This window comes from Scyliorhinus canicula, chromosome 7 (genome assembly GCF_902713615.1).
Source record: "Scyliorhinus canicula chromosome 7, sScyCan1.1, whole genome shotgun sequence".
Classification (NCBI taxonomy): Eukaryota; Metazoa; Chordata; class Chondrichthyes; order Carcharhiniformes; family Scyliorhinidae; genus Scyliorhinus; species Scyliorhinus canicula.
The window spans coordinates 178641139-178657887 of NC_052152.1; the positions used below are offsets into that span (position 1 = coordinate 178641139).

Below are 16749 nucleotides of genomic sequence, written 5' to 3' on the forward strand. Positions count from 1 at the left end.
ATCCACCCAATACCCGTAACCCAACAACTCCCCCTTAACCTTACTTTTAGGACACTACGGGCAATTTAGCATGGCCAATCCACCTAACCCGCACATCTTTGGACTGTGGGAGGAAACCGGAGCACCCGGAGGAAACCCACGCACACACGGGGAGGACGTGCAGACTCCGCACAGACAGTGACCCAGCCGGGAACCGAACCTGGGACCCTGGAGCTGTGAAGCATTGATGCTAACCACTATGCTACCGTGCTGCCCCGTTGTTTGTTTTGTTATGGTACCCCTCAAATACAATGGCTGGACTCCTTCTTGTAAATATTAAAATCCATATTCCCCTATCACCATGGCAGAGGCTCTCATGTCAACTTCCATCTTGACAGGCCTACCATTTACCAAAAGCATCATAGTGACGGGGGCTACTTTGGCCGCTTTCACATTGAACAATGAGTGAACATTTAGATCCGCAGTACTGCACTTTTCCATATTATGCAATGTATTATTAATTCTATAACTGGTAGACTTATCTTTACATCAGTGCCTTAAGTGACCTTTCCTGAGGCAGAGAAAACATTGAGCCTCTTTATACCGGAAGGCTTCGGGGGAGTGACTACTGCCACACTGGTAACACTCTACTTGGCTTTTTAAATCTTCTCACTCTATTTGTGGCTGTACTTGCTTCCTGTTTTAAAATGACATTTTCATTTTTGGTGCCACTGCTGACTGAAGCTTCCCACCCCAACTGGTGGACCACAGCATTTTGCACACGTTGAAGCTCCTGTGCATCTTCTCACTGCTCTCCATTGCCAACGTTATCTCCAGCACCTTCTTGCAATTTATATCCGCCTCTGTGGGATGACCTAATTAGTTACCCCACAGACTAAATCGTCCCGCAGCTTATTGTTGAGAGTGACTCTGAAGTCACAGTGCTCTGTGATTGGTCTTAACTTTATTATAGAAGTTGCAATAGTTTCCCCAGGGGCCCTCCCGGTTGAGTTAATCTTATAATCACCGCAATATTACCCATAGGTTCGGGTGTAGTGTGGGTCCCACACATGCTCAGAAGGGCTGCCTTCCTCTTCCCCGCCTGTTCTATTTTTTTGGCCTGAAAAAAGTAGCCCAAATGTTCAATGTATTGTGTCCAATCCTCCACAGAGGCATCAAAAGGATCCATCCATCCGAATAAGGGCACATCCGCAAGCACTGTTCTGTTCCTCAATTCGAACCGAATTTCAACGTGACTTAATACTGACGATCTTGGGGCTTCTTTTATTTTTTTAACCTCATCGCCAATGTAATATTTCCCATTCACTGGTTAAGTAAACAACAGCTGCAATGTGTATTTCCAAATAACTACAATGCAGATGCTTGCAGCCTCGTGGCTACAAGTCAGCTTCCAGGATTGAACTGATACAGAAACCCATGCCTTGGTTCTTGATTAATTACATGGGCCATGTGACCCTCTCAGCAGATCGCCCTTTAAAAGGGACAAATGCTACAGAACGTCATTTTAAAAGTGCACTTAATTATTAAAAAGAATTGTATGCGAGATTTTACAAAATATTGTGAGCAACTTTAGTGCCCTTTAATGGATGAAAGGCATTGCCCAAGCATTGAGTGAAAGTCTGTCATGAAGTGGAATTCCATCCAGAGAATTGTTGTTCTGAATGTTATAGTGTCCTTTCATAGATGGTGAGTCTCCATATGAACTTCTTAAAAGAAACAGAAACAGTGATTATGAATGTTTCCCAATGTCATCTTTGTAACCACCTGTATGTTATGAATTCGGTTTTTATTTCGAGACAGATTATCTACCACATGTGTCACCATTCAGTTATTATATGCACAATGCCATATTAGATGTCATATTTTGTCTCAACTACCAACAAATCACAACTGAGCCGGCTTTTATGAATCCATTTTTGAAGGTTTTGCTGACCGTCAGATAACCTGACTGCTGCTCAAGAAATGTAGCCAATCATCTGCCAGTTCAGAGAAACATCCAACTGTGTTCAGCCTCTAATTAACCTCAGCATTTGCTTGAGGATTATTTTAAAGGTTCTGGGCCAGGTTAGCAGTGTGGTGAATGTAACTTAGTACTGAAATTCACATCGTATTTACCAATACCATTGTAAGCGCAGTAGCGTTATCCGACCACTAGGGAGAGCAGCTCTGGGAATGCTCAGGAGTTTGTACAGGGCTCCACCCTTGGCTCCGCCCACGACTCCTCCCCTGGACTACTGTATAAATACCCTTGTCCAGAGCCAGCCTGCAGTTCATCGAGAGTTCAACGGGTAACAGGCTGGCTCTGTAGTAAGTAGATTAAACCCACTGTTCATATCTTAAAGCACGTGTCTAGTGAATTGATGGTTCCATCAAGCAGCTACACATATTCCATGCTGCCAATTAACAAAACCACCGAAAAATAGCTGGCAACCAATCAAAAAAATTACTCACTCATAACAAAAATACCTTCTTTCAGTCTAGTTCGAGAAATTGAAAGTAAATCTATTTAGGACCTAGGATCTGAACATCTGATAATTAATACTGAGTGTGTCTGGAAAGATTTAAAAAGAGGTGAAAGCAGTTTGACAAACTGAGAAACGATACTTATTATTGCATACTTTTATTTCATTACAAAATGGTGTCTCTCTATGATACTGAGAAGTGTTCTAAACTGTATCCTACATTATCTTAATGGTTCAGAACATCCAATTTTCGGAAGCAGATCATACCCCCACTGAGAATGCATTGGGGGAACCCCGAGAAGTCCCCAAGCAAGGTCTACACAGGAATTGTTCGGGAAGTTTAACTTGGGAACTATCCGAAACCCAAGGGAGTAGTCGGGTCGCGTTGGGAGGGATAGTCAGGTCAGGTCAGGGTGGATAGTGAGGTGGTGGGGGTGACTCAGGTGTGGTCAGAAGGGTAGTCGGGTCGGGTTGGAAGGGATAGCCAGGTAGTCGGGGCTTTCTATGGGTGGGAGAAATAGGCAGGTCCTGTCAGAGGCTTTGGAGATAGTCAGGGGTTGAAGGGGAGTGAGGGGCAGGTCAGTGTGAGTGATTGGGGTCAGTTCTGTTATTATCCAGGAGTTACACTATGATTTTTCTGTCTGACGTTTCCTGGGTAATTATTCAGGTACTTACATGGGAACTGCCCAAAGCTAGAGGCAGGAACTTTTGCAGCGGAACAGGGAAATTACCTGTTGGAAGTTCAAATTCCCGATTCATTCGCTCGGATGTCAATGTGGCAGGACTTCGGCGGGGTCCCAATACACAACTTGGATCGTATGGCTGGTTCGTGATCCGGAGACCGGAAGATCTGGGCATAATACATAACCTCAGTTAGAGCTCAGTTAGAGTGCTGCATGCAGTATTGAGCTCAAATATGTAGGACGAATATGTATGGAGCAGTGTTTTTCAAAGTGGGGGTGGCAACCTTTGGGTGGGTCACGGGATGTTGAAAACTGGGTCACCAAAAATGATTCCCCAGCTCACTGGTCCCAACTAATAAAATACTGCACAAATCAAAACTTTCCTGAGCGCTGTCACCACTGGCACATCTCCTCCAATGGAACACAAAGTCACATTCTGCCTAACACTCTACCTTCCTCATACTCTGTGTGAAAGCAAAAGACTGCAAATTGGTGAAGGGCATGTGGTGATCCACCACTGTGTAATTGTGTGTGTGCCTGTATTAGGGGATGTACAGCAGTACCTGTATTACAGGTTCGTCGGTAGCCCCTGCCGGCTAGCTCCGCCCACAGAGAGCCGTATAAATATGTATGAGTTCTCCTGAGCTTCCATTCTACCAGCTGCAGTCGGAGGATAAACATCTCACTGTAATAAAGCCTCTCTTGTACCGATTCGAGCCTTTAAGTGCAATTGATAGCGTATCAATTTATTACAGTGAGATTTTCCGCATCATGGACATCAGGATAAAACCAGATCGCTTGCAGCTGGATCCGCAATCGCCAAACGCCAGAAAAGACTTTAACCACTGGCTGGCTTGCTTCGAGGTCTATATCACCTCAGCGGACCCCGCACCGATGGAACCTCAGAAAATTCAACTCCTCTACTCAAGGGTGAGCTCCAGCGTGTTCCCGCTGGTACAGGACGCACCGAATTACGTATGCGCCATGGAACTCCTTAAAGAAAATTACGTCCAGAAGACGAACACTCTGCAAAGCATCTACTCGCCACTCGCGTATAACTACCTGGTGAATCGACTGAAGACTTATGTCGGGCCCTTATCCCTCTAGTACGGGACTGTGACTGTCAGGCCGTCACGGCCACGGAACATTCCAATCTCCTCATGCGTGATGCATTCGTGACGGGGATTGCATCGGACCCCATCCGGCAACGACTGCTGGAAAGGGCCGCGCTCGACCTAACGGCGACAAAACTTTAGCGCTCTCCATGACGGTTGCTTCCCGTAATGTACAGTCCTACCCCGCCCGCCGCGCGGTCCACCCATCCTACACCTTGTGGACCCCGCAACCGACCCCCCCGACTGGGGCCGCTCCCGCACAGTATGCCTGCGCTGCTAGCCACACCGCGCACTCTGGGTGTCCCCGCTGCTACTTCTGCAGCCAACAGAAGCACCCACGCCAGCGCTGCCCGGCCCGCACCGCTACCTGTAAAGCCTGTGGCAATAAGGGCCACTTTGCGGCGGTGTGTCAGGCCGGTGCGGTTGCTGCTATCGCGCCCAACTTCTCTCCCTTCCCTCAGCCGATCGCACAATGGGCACCGCCATCCTCTGCTTCCGGGGCCACGTGCGACCAGTGGGTGCCGCCATCTTCTCCCCCCAGATCCACGCGCGGCCATGGGTGCGGCCATCTTGCGCCGCCCCCACAACGTGCGCACCATGGGTGCCGCCATCTTCTCCCCCAGGTCCATGTGCGGCCAGCAGGCGCAGCCATCTTGCCCCACGCCCGCAACGTGCGCTGCATGGGCGCCGCCATCTTCTTCCCCACAGGTACTTCGGACGCCGCCATTTTGTCCTCCCCTCGGGACTGGACCGCGAGACCCGGGTCACTGCCGCTCCTCGTCGGAATCCTCGGACGATCGCCCGCTGTTCGCCTCCATGACGCTGGACCAGTCCCGTCCTTACAACCTGGCTTCCGCTTCGACGACGGTGCTCATCAACGGCCAGGTGACCTCCTGCCTACTGGACTACGGGAGCACTGATAGCTTCATCCACCCAGACACGGTAAGGCGCTGCTCCTTCGCAGTCCATCCCGCCAACCAGCGGATCTCCCTGGCCTCCGGATCCCACTCTGTCCCGATCCTGGGTATGGTCTCTGTATGGTCAACCTCACCGTACAAGGCGTTGACTTCAGCGGTTTCTGCCTGTACGTTCTCCCCAACCTCTGTGCTACACTGTTACTGGGTCTGGATTTCCAATGTAACCTCCAGAGTCTCACCCTCAAATTCGGCGGGCCCCTACCCCCACTCACCGTTTGCGGCCTCACGACCCTCAAGGTTGACCCTCCCTCCCTCTTTGCCAATCTGACTGCAGATTGCAAGCTCGTCACCACCAGGAGCAGACGGTACAGCACCCAGGACAAGGCCTTCATCAGGTCCGAAGTCCAGCGGCTGCTTCGGGAGGGTATTATCGAGGCCAGTAACAACCCCTGGAGAGCCCAAGTGGTGGTGGTTAAAACTGGGGAGAAACACAGGATGGTCGTGGACTACAGCCAGACCATCAATCGGTACACGCATCTCGACGCGTACCCCCTCCCTTGCATATCTGATATGGTCAATCAAATTGCACAGTACCGGGTCTTCTCAACGATTGACCTTAAATCCGCATACCACCATCTCCCCATCCGCAAATCAGACCGTCCCTACACGGGGCCCTACATGGGGCCTCACGGTAGCATGGTGGTTAGCATCAATGCTTCACAGCTCCAGGGTCCCAGGTTCGATTCCCGGCTGGGTCACTGTCTGTGTGGAGTCTGCACGTCCTCCCCGTGTGTGCGTGGGTTTCCTCCGGGTGCTCCGGTTTCCCCCCACAGTCCAAAGATGTGCGGGTCAGGTGGATTGGCCATGCTAAATTGCCCGTAGTGTAAGGTTAATGTGGGGATTGTTGGGTTAGGGGTATACGGGTTACGTGGGTTTAAGTAGGGTGATCATTGCTCGGCACAACATCGAGGGCCGAAGGGCCTGTTCTGTGCTATACTGTTCTATGTTCTATGTTCTATGTTCTACACTGCCTTCGAGGCGGACGGTCGCCTCTATCAATTTCTTAGGGTTCCCTTCGGCGTCACGAACGGGGTCTCGGTATTCCAAAGAGAAATGGACCGAATGGTTGACCGGTACGGACTGCGGGCCACGTTTCCATACCTTGACAACATCACCATCTGCGGCCATGACCAGCAGGGCCACGACGCCAACCTTGCCAAATTTCTCCACACTGCACCTCTCCTCAACCTCACTTACAACAAGGAGAAGTGCGTATTCAGCACGAACCGCTTAGCCATCCATGGCTACGTAGTCCAAAACGGACTTCTGGGGCCCGATCCCGACTGCATGCACCCTCTCATGGAGCTCCCTCTTCCCCACTGCCCCAAGGCCCTCAAACGCTGCCTGGGGTTCTTCTCCTACTACGCCCAGTGAGTCCCACAATACGCAGACAAGGCCCGCCTACTGATACAGGCTACTCAACTTCCCCTCACGGCCGAGGCACAACAGGCCTTCGCCCGTATTCGCTCAGACATAGCCAAGGCCGAGATGCGTGAAGTAGACGAGTCACTGCCCTTTCAAGTAGAGAGCGACGCTTCAGATGTTGCCCTTGCCGCCACTCTAAACCAGGCAGGCAGACCCGTGGCATTCGTTTCCCGCACCCTCCATGCCTCCGAAATTCGACATTCGTCTGTTGAAAAGGAGGCCCAGGCAATCGTAGAAGCTGTGCGGCACTGGAGGCATTACCTGGCCGGCATGAGATTCACTCTCCTCACTGACCAATGGTTGGTAGCCTTCATGTTCACTAACACACAGCGGGGCAAGATCAAAAACGATAAAATCTTGAGGTGGAGAATCAAGCTCTCCACCTATAATTACGAGATCTTGTATCGCCCCGCCAAGCTCAACGAGCCCCCAGACACCCTCTCCCGAGGTACATGTGCCAGCGCAAAAGTGGACCAGCTCCGTGCCCTGCATGACAGCCTTTGCCATCCGGGGGTCACTCGGTTGTACCACCTAGTCAAAGCCCGCAATCTGCCCTACTCCGTCGAGGAAGTACGGACAGTCACCAGAGACTGCCAGGTCTGTGCTGAGTGCAAGCCGCACTTCTACCAGCCAGATCGTGCGCGCCTGGTGAAAGCGTCCCGCCCCTTTGAACGCCTCAGTGTGGATTTCAAAGGGCCCCTCCCCTCCGCCGACCGCAACACGTATATCCTTAGTGTGGTCGATGAATTCTCTAGGTTCCCATTCGCCATCCCATGCCCGGATATGACGTCTGCCACCGTCATCAAGGCCCTCGATTCCATATTCGCTCTGTTCGGTTTCCCCGACTATATCCACAGTGACAGGGGATCCTCGTTCATGAGTGATGAGCTGCATCAGTTCCTGCTCAGCAGGGGTATCGCCTCCAGCAGGACGACCAGCTACAACCCCCGGGGAAACGGGCAGGTAGAGAAGGAGAACGGGATGGTTTGGAGGGCCGTCCAGCTGGCCCTACGGTCCAGAAACCTCCCAGCCGCTCGCTGGCAGCAGGTCCTCCCGGATGCATTGCACTCCATCCGGCCTCTACTATGCACTGCCACGAATAATACGCCCCATGAACGTGTTTTTACCTTCTCTAGGAAATCTATATCCGGGGTGTTGCTCCCGACTTGGCTCGCAGCTCCTGGGCCGGTTCTACTGCGTAGGCATGCCCGACTCCACAAAGCAGACCCTTTGGTGAACAAGGTACGCCTGCTCCACGCAAACCCCCAGTATGCCTACGTGGAGTTCCCCGACGGCCACCAGGATACGGTCTCGCTCAGGGACCTGGCTCCCTCGGGTGCCGATCCCACTCCCACACACCTCCCCACCCACGCGCCACCTCCCTTCCCCCGGCGCCCCCAGCATCAGCCCCACCAGGTCCATCCCTCATTCCCCTCCCCACGCTAGAGGACATGGAAGGTTTCGGCACACTCCCGGAGTCATCCAGCCACTGGCCAGCACCAACACCGCCAGTACCAACCCCGCCAGCACCGACGCCGTCGACGCCGACACCGCCTGTACAGACGTCGCCACCACTGTTGCGTCGCTCCGAACAAATCGTCAGACCACCGGACAGACTTAATCTCTGACGGGCACCGGGTTGCAAGATGGACACTTAATTTTTTTTTTCCCCCCCTCCCCTCTGTAAATAATTCACGGATTCTGTATATAGTCCCACGTCACGCCCGCCGGATTCATTTTTAACAGGGGGTGAATGAGGTGATCCACCACTGTGTAATTATGTGTGTGCCTGTATTAGGGGATATACAGCAGCACCTGTATTACAGGTTCGTCGGTAGCCCCTGCCGGCTAGCTCCGCCCACAGGGAGCCGTATAAATATGTATGGGTTCTCCTGAGCTGCCATTCTACCAGCTGCAGTCGGAGGATAAACATCTCACTGTAATAAAGCCTCTCTTGTACCGATTCGAGTCTTTAAGTGCAATTGATAGCGCATCAGGGCACTGGGCTCACAGTGTCATTGTGCACCATCACAGTGCCCCATTAAAACACACAGCAGCTAAATCTGCGGAATTTAAACCGCGTCTTGTTGATTATTGTCTCTCTTTTCGAAATAGTGGGTTGACAGACAAAATGTAAACATGTCCGCTGATGTGTAAATGAATCTGGGGTGAGCTTGTTGCTCCCCTCTCTCCCCCCTCTGTTTTTGTGGGATCTGTCTAGTATGGGGCCATTCGGTTTCAACGCACCTCCTCCCAGGGCCATGTGGGAGACAGGAGTCTGGCCTCTCAGTAACAACTGCAAGTGATTTTCCAACGTTCCCAACCAGACTGCATTCACTCCCATTGCTGATTAAAACATAACAATGCACTGCAACATTCTAATTGAATATGCACAATCATTCCCATCTATTTGTGAATGCAGAACATATTAAATATCTTCATTTCAGTGCATACTGTACTAGGATACAGATTTAGAAGACAAACATTTAAAAAAAAATATTCGGCTGGATTCTCCGTTTCAGAGGCTAAGTGCGGGATTCCCCGTTCCCCGACGGCGATTTCTTAATCCCCGATTTCAAAATCAGGGTCGGCGCCGGTTTGACGGCGGTTTCCGCGTCTCCACCCCTTCCAAAATGGTGTCATCGCGTCGCGCGCCGCACGCCGTTGTAAGAGCTTTAGGCTTAGAGACAAGGATGCTACCCACTGCACCACAAGACCTCTACAGGATTAATTGAGCAGACATTAATATTGCGCATTCATACCATGAATCACTAGATAATCTGGGGATGCAGATGACTTTGTGGTTGAGTGCAGGCGAGAATGGAGGGGCCATTTTGGGTAGGCCCAGCCAAATGGGGAGCCTGGTGATAGGGAAGGTTTCAAGTCAGGTCGGGATGGCGGACCTTAATAGAGGAGGGCCTCAGAGAGCCCCTGGTGAGGATAGTGACGTGGAACATACGGGAGCTGAACAGCCCGCTTAAACGGTCTCAGGTGTTCACACATTTGAAAAGCTTAAATGCAGATGTCTTCTTCCTTCAGGAGACACACCTGCAGGTGAAGGTCCAGGCTTGGTTAAGAAAGGGATGGGTGGGGTAGGCGTTCCACTCGGGATTCGATTTCAAGTTGAGGGGCTCATAATTCTGTTTAGTAAAAGGTTAGTATTCGTGGTGGCAAGTGAGGTGTGGGACTTGGGAGGGAGGTACGTGACAGTGAGTGGGGTTTCGGTGGGGGCGCTGATTGTGTTAGTGAACGCCTATGTGCTCAATTGGGACAACCCGGAATTTGTTAAGAAGACATTGGGGTCCATCCCGGACATGGATTTGCATCAGTTGATAATGGGTGTGGGGAGCGACGTCAATTGCGAGATGGACCCCAGGATTGAGCCCCAAGTCATTAGCCAAGTTGGGAATGGCAAAGGAGCTGGGGGTATTTATGGTTCTGATGGAGAGTGGGGTTCAGGCATCCGTGAGAGAGGGAGTTTTCCTTCTCCTCCCATGCGCATCAGGTATACTCCTGAATGGACTTTTTTGCGGTGCGGAGATCAATACACCCAGGGATTGTGGGGGTGGAGTCCGCAGTGATTGTGATTTTGGACACACACCACGTTAGTTCTGGCAGTGTTGGCGTCCCATCTCTTTGGGTATATAATGATTCATTGGAGCGGGGGGGGGTGTTGCCGGCCACACTGGCTCAGGCATCAATCTCTCTGATCCCGAAGAAGAGGAAGGTTCTAGTGGAGTGTGCGTCCAATAGGCCCATCTCCCTGTTAAACACCAATGTCTAGCTGTTGGCTAAGGTGCTGGCGAGGCGGTTGGAGGGTTGCGTGCCGGAGGTGGGTTTTGTTAAGAGGCAGACGTTGTTGAGCAATATCGGGTGACTGTTGAATGTGGTAATGACTCCGCCTAGGGGGAAAGCGCTGGACATTTTTATATCAATGGACGGGCAGCACAGTGGCGCAGTGGGTTAGCCCTGCTGCCTCACGGCGCCGAGGTCCCAGGTTCGATCCCGGCTCTGGGTCACTGTCCATGTGGAGATTGCACATTCTCCCTCCGTTTGCATGGGTTTCGCCCCCCCCCAACCCAAATGATGTGCAGGTTAGGTGGATTGGCCACGCTAAATTGTCCCTTAATTTGAAAACATGAATTGGATACTCTAAATTTATATTTAAAATAAATCAATGGACGCAGAGAAGGCTTTTGACTGGGTAAAATGGAGGTACTTATTTGAGATCCTGGGGCAGTTTGGGGTTGGGCCATTGTTCATTTCGTGGGTGTGATTGCTGTATGCTGCCCCATGGTAAGTGTGAGGACAAACACAATGAATTTGGGATATTTTCGGCTCCATAGGGGCACATGGCAGGAATGCCCTCTGACCCCACTGCTAGGTGTGCTGTCTATTGAGCCTTTGGCTATCACACTCAGGAACGTAAACAGTGTGGAAGGACATTGAAAGGGGAGGTAGGGAGCATAGGGTGTCCTTGCATGAGGATAATCTGGTGTTATATGTTTCAAACCCACTTCAGTGTATGGGGAAAATAATGGACCTATTAGGGAAGTTATACCTTTTCTTGGTATGAATTGAATGTGGAAAAGAGTGAGGTATTCCTGATGAATGCCCAGGGGGAGTGTTAATTTGGGAGCCCTGCCATTCAAGCTGGCCAAAACAAGGTTTTGGTATCTGGTGATTCAGGTGGCCCATGACTGGGCCATGGCGCATAAGTGGAACTTGGCCGGTTTGGTGGAGAGTGTAAAAGGGGATCTGAAGAGGTGGGATGCCCTACTGCTGTCCTTAGTGGGGAAGGTGCAGATCACAAAGATGAACATTTTCCCGAGCTTTTTATTTGTTTTCCAGTCTCTTCCGATATTCCTTCCAAAAGCATTCTTTCGGAGGGTAAATAAGCTAATCTTGGAATTTATGTGGGCAGGCAAGACTCCCAGGAGTCAGAGGACCTTTTTGCAGAGAGGTCGGTGGTTGGGGGGGCTGGTGCTCCCAACCCTGCTATATTATTATTGGGCAGCAAATGTGGAGAAGATGCAATGGTGATGGGGGGAGGGAAGGCCGGAATGAGCACGGGTGGAGGAGTACTTTTGTGTGGGGGCATGTTTGAAGGCACTGGTGATGGCACCCTCTTCCCATTTTCCCAGGTTAGGTACAACAATAACCTGTTCGTGGTGTCATCCCTCAAGGTATGGAACCAGCTGAGGTGGCACTTTGGGGTGGGGTATGTCAGCACTTCATGCATCAGGAGCTCCCTTCGTTCCCTCAGTTGCCAACGTCTACTCTATTGGATAAATTGTTAACTCAGGATCAGCTGGCGGAAGGGAGGATTTTGGATATTTATGGGTGGTGGTGGGAAATGGAAAAGGCGTCAGTGGAGAAGATAAGATGGAAATGGGAGCAGGAGCTGGAGATAGAGCTCGAGGGGTGGGAGGGTCTGGAGTGAAATTATACACCGGGTGAATTCCCGTACCAGCCTCCCCGGACAGGCGCCGGAATGTGGCGACTAGGGGCTTTTCACAGTAACTTCATTGAAGCCTACTCGTGACAATAAAGCGATTTTTCATTTTTTTTTTCACTCAAAATCATCCTGTGCCAGAGTGATCCTGATACAGTTTAAGGTGGCACACAGGACCCATATGACTCGGGCTCATACAAGTGGGTTCTTCCCTGAGGTTGAGGACAAATACAAGAGGTGCCTGTGAATCAAGGGGGCCTGTGAATCATGTCCATAGGTTTTGGTCTTGCCGAAAGTTAGGGAGATTCTGGACATAGATGTTCGAGATACTGTCAGAGATTGTGGGGGTGAGAATGGCACTGTTTCCATCGGTGGCGATCTTCGGAGTTTCGGAGCTGTTGGAGCTACTGGAGGGGAGGGGGGCCGATGTCTGATATCCCGGCGGCGAATCCTATTGGATTGGAGGTCGGAGGAACCACCGAGGTGTCAGCACGGTTGGGATATATGGCGGAGTTCTTACAATTGGAGAAAATTAAGTTCACTCTAGAGGGTCAGAAGATGGATTTTATGTAAGATGGAGGCTTTTTCTCCTCTGCTATTTTGTTTCTAAGTTAGTGGCTTAATTTTGAACTTTTCTATTTACCCAGGGTTAGCCAAACAATAATTGGGCCACAGCAAAATGTAAGAACCATAGCTGTAACTTTAAATTTCACTTCCTTCATTAAGAAAGTTCCTCTTTTTAAACAGCCTCTGCTTTTTAAAAGGTATATTCTTCTCTTCAACAAAAGTGGAGGAAACGCTAACCTTTAAATACATGTTGCTTTGGAAATTTTAGTTTAAATAATGGACAGATACCAGGAATTGTTAAATGCACTCAAAAATTGCAAAACTGAGTGTTTCTATTTATTCTAGATTTTAATTTTTCAAAGGAAACCCACAAATACGAGAATTGGATATTGTTTTTAAATAATGAATTATAAATGCTCGGGTGACTTCCTGCCAGTCAATGGTCCAGGTGAGATGGGGAACAGAAGTGGTGAACAAAGATGAACCACTTCTCCACAAAAAGAGGAGAAATCAAGTTGGATCACCTCATGAATTCTTGGCAGAATGACCATTTACAGAGGCATTGAATATACATATTATAATATGTGTCAATGATAATTGGTAACATGGAGCCTTTCAAACACTTATCTATTGCCTGTGCTGAACATCCAAGATAATCCATACTGGTGACTGTATGAGTGAAGTTTCATTTCATGGTAGCTTTCACATTTTCTGCAAAAGAATGCACGATGTTAATATAGCTTGTGATATATTTACGATTTAGATGTGGGCAGAATAATGTAAGTCACGATATTAGGAATCACGTAATTGATATTAGCAGCCAAATGCTTTCATTGTTCACACAGCATTCCATTGTCCAGTGTTTTAGCAGAGGCTTGAGCCTATTTAAAATAGTCTCTTAGGTGCTGGCTGCTTCCAAAAATTGTCTGACTATTTTGGGATGTGCCCATGCAGTCAAATGGAGTTGCGGGAAAATGGGCATGGTTTTGAAATGTGACAACATGTTCAAGGATTTTGTCATGATATGCAAACTTGCAGCTAATTAACACATAGAATAGGACACGACCAATGAGCAGTCAGGACACTCAAGGGTGGTCTTTCACTATAAAAGGGATTGAGGCACTCAATCTTTCCACAGACCAACATCTACAGAGTGAGACAGGGTGTATCCTCAGCATCACACCCCAGCACGTGGCTTAGAGCAAGGCTGGTTCAGTTAGACTGAGTTACTACATTTAGATTAGCAGAGAGTCGAACTCATTGAGAACTATGCTAATAGTTCAATAAACACGTTGAACTCACTTCAAAGTCTGGAGCATCTTTTACTCAAAACTGCATCAAGTGGCAGCTTGTCTTATTCCAAATTAGATAACACAACATGATACCAGGAGTCTGTTCAATCTAGTTAGTTCAACTCAGCAAGACCTGTGATGACCAGCGAATGTATACCGGCACAATGGAAAAGTTTCCGGCTCCTCACCAGCTCAGGACCTCCAGCAATCTCAGTGCCAACTGGCGGACATTCAAGCAGAAATTTCAGCTTTACGTCGAAGCATCAGACCTCAATGGTGCGTCTGATGCACGGATGATAGCTCTTTTCCTCACCACAGCGGGTGATCATGTCTTGGAAATATTCGACTCCTTTCACTTCGCTGAAGACCAGGACAAGACAAAGTTTCAGACCACCCTGGACAAGTTTGACAGCCACTGTGAGGTGGACACCAACAAAATCTTTGAGCGCTACATATTCAAGCAGCGATTGCAAGGTAAAGACGAACCCTTCCACTCATATTTAACTAACCTTAGACCGCTAGTGCAATCCTGCAACTTCGGTGATATCACTGACTCCATGATCAGAGACAAAATCGTTTTTGGAGTTTACTCTGATCCTCTGAGAGAGCAGTTACTGAAGATCAAGCATATGACCCTGCCAGTCGCGATTGAAACATGCACAGTGCATACGACCAAAACGGCAGAAAATGATAACTAGGCTCCCACGAGGCGGAGAGTGTGTAGGCCATCTCCCGGATGCAGCGCCTCAACATTAATGAAAGCGGGGCAGCACGGTGGCGCAGTGAGTAGCACTGCTGCCTCAGGGCACCGAGGTCCCAGGTTCGATCCTGGCTCTGGGTCACTGTCTGTGTGGAGTTTGCACATTCTCCCCGTGTTTGCGTGGGTTTTGCCCCCACAACCCAAAGATGGGCAGAGTAGGTGGATTGGCCATGCTAAATTGCCCCTTAATTGGAAAAAAATAATTGGGTACACTAAATTTATTTTAAAAACATTGATGAAAGCAGCCATTTTGCGTGTTCTTCCCGGGGCCTGACGCATGCGAGATGCGAACGGGATAACGAAGCGGCCGAAACCCGCACTTCGCAGGTGCAAACATCTGAGAACCGCACTGTGCATGTGCAACGATGCACGGGGCGTCAGGACGATGACGTCATGACGTTTTAGAACTGTGGCACCGCCCAGTTAAAGAAACACTGCCTTGCAAGAGGCAGACGCTGTTTAAACTGCGGGAAGCCAGGCCACTATGCAGCCCTGTGCAGATCTGCACCAGCAGTCAGGAGCCAGTGCTCCCAATTCCGACGACGGCGCATCCGGAGTGTGCAACAACGCCTACAGGATTCTGATCCCGGCAGTGCAACGGATCCAGTTGATGAATGCCTGGACAACGCCTACCGTGTGGGCATTATTACAAAGTGTGAATATGCCACACCAGACGCATCACAAGTCCAGTCAATCCTAGCTGTGGATTCCGAGGACGAATGGCGAGCAGTGATGAAGATCAACCATTGCCCCATCCAGTTCAAGCTGGACACAGGTGCCTCTGCCAACCTCCTCTCACAGTCAGACCTCAGACGCATTAAGAAGCCCCCCACGGTCCTTCCAGCTGCCTGCAAGCTCCTGGATTACCATGGGAATGCCATCACGGCACTGGGATCCTGCCATCTGCACGTATCCAACCGACACACACAATATAGATATATAGAATTTACAGTGCAGAAGGAGGCCATTTGGCCCATCAAGTCCCCACCGACTCTTGGAAAGAGCACCCCACCCAAGCCCACACCCCACCCTATCCCCATAACCCAGTAATCCCACCCAACACTAAGGGCAATTTTGGACACTAAGGGCAATTTAGCATGGCCAAGCCACCTAACCTGCACATCTTTGGACTGTGGGAGGAAACTGGAGCACCCGGAGGAAACCCACGCAGACACGGGGAGAACGTGCAGACTCCGCACAGACAGTGACCCAAGCCGGGAATCGAACCTGGAACCCTGGAGCTGTGAAGCAATTGTGCAAACCACTATGCTACCATGCTGCCCTAAGCACAGGTACGCTTTGAAATTGTTAAGCCGGACAGGGCATCCCTACTAGGTGCACGCGCCTGCAAGCAGCTGAACCTCATACATAGGGTTTATACCACAACATCCTCCCATGTGAATCTTCAGGCCGGCATCGACGACATTTTCGTCCAGTATCCAGATGTGTTCAACGGGATGGGCACGCTGCCGTATCGATACAAGATTCTGCTACGACCTGATACCAAGCCAGTGGTCCACGCACCACGACGAGTCCCTGCTCCACTGAGAGAGCGCCTGAAGGCACAGCTCAAGGATCTTCAGCAAAAAGGCATCATATCCAAGGTCACCGAACCGACTGACTGGGTCAGCTTGATGGTGTGCGTAAAGAAGCCTTCGGGGGACCTGTGCATTTGCATTGATCCCAAGGATCTCAATAAGAATATCATGCGGGAACACTACCCCATCCCGAAGCGGGAGGAACTCAGATGGCACACGCGCGCTTCTTCACCAAATAGGATGCATCACAGGGATTTTGGCAAATCCAGCTGGAAGAATCCAGCAGAAGATTCTGCACTTTCAACACACCTTTTGGCAGATACTGCTAAAATCGCATGCCATTTGGCATCATCTCGGCATCAGAGATATTCCATCGCATCATGGAGGAGATGATGGAAGGCATTGAAGGGGTTCATGTGTACGTGAATGACATCATCATCTGGTCCACGACCCCTGAGGAACATGTGTCCCACAT

General features: G+C 50.0%; 1 long non-coding RNA gene across 1 annotated transcript in view; it reads right to left on the minus strand.

Moving 5' to 3' along the window:
- Positions 1-1553: 1553 nt before the first annotated feature.
- Positions 1554-16749, minus strand: part of LOC119968668 — a 38369-nt gene continuing 23173 nt past the window's right edge. The window contains exons 2-3 of the long non-coding RNA XR_005461173.1: positions 3194-3312; positions 1554-1706 (exon numbers count right to left, since the gene is read on the minus strand). This is a non-coding gene — a long non-coding RNA (uncharacterized LOC119968668). The remainder of the gene's footprint in view (positions 1707-3193; positions 3313-16749) is intronic.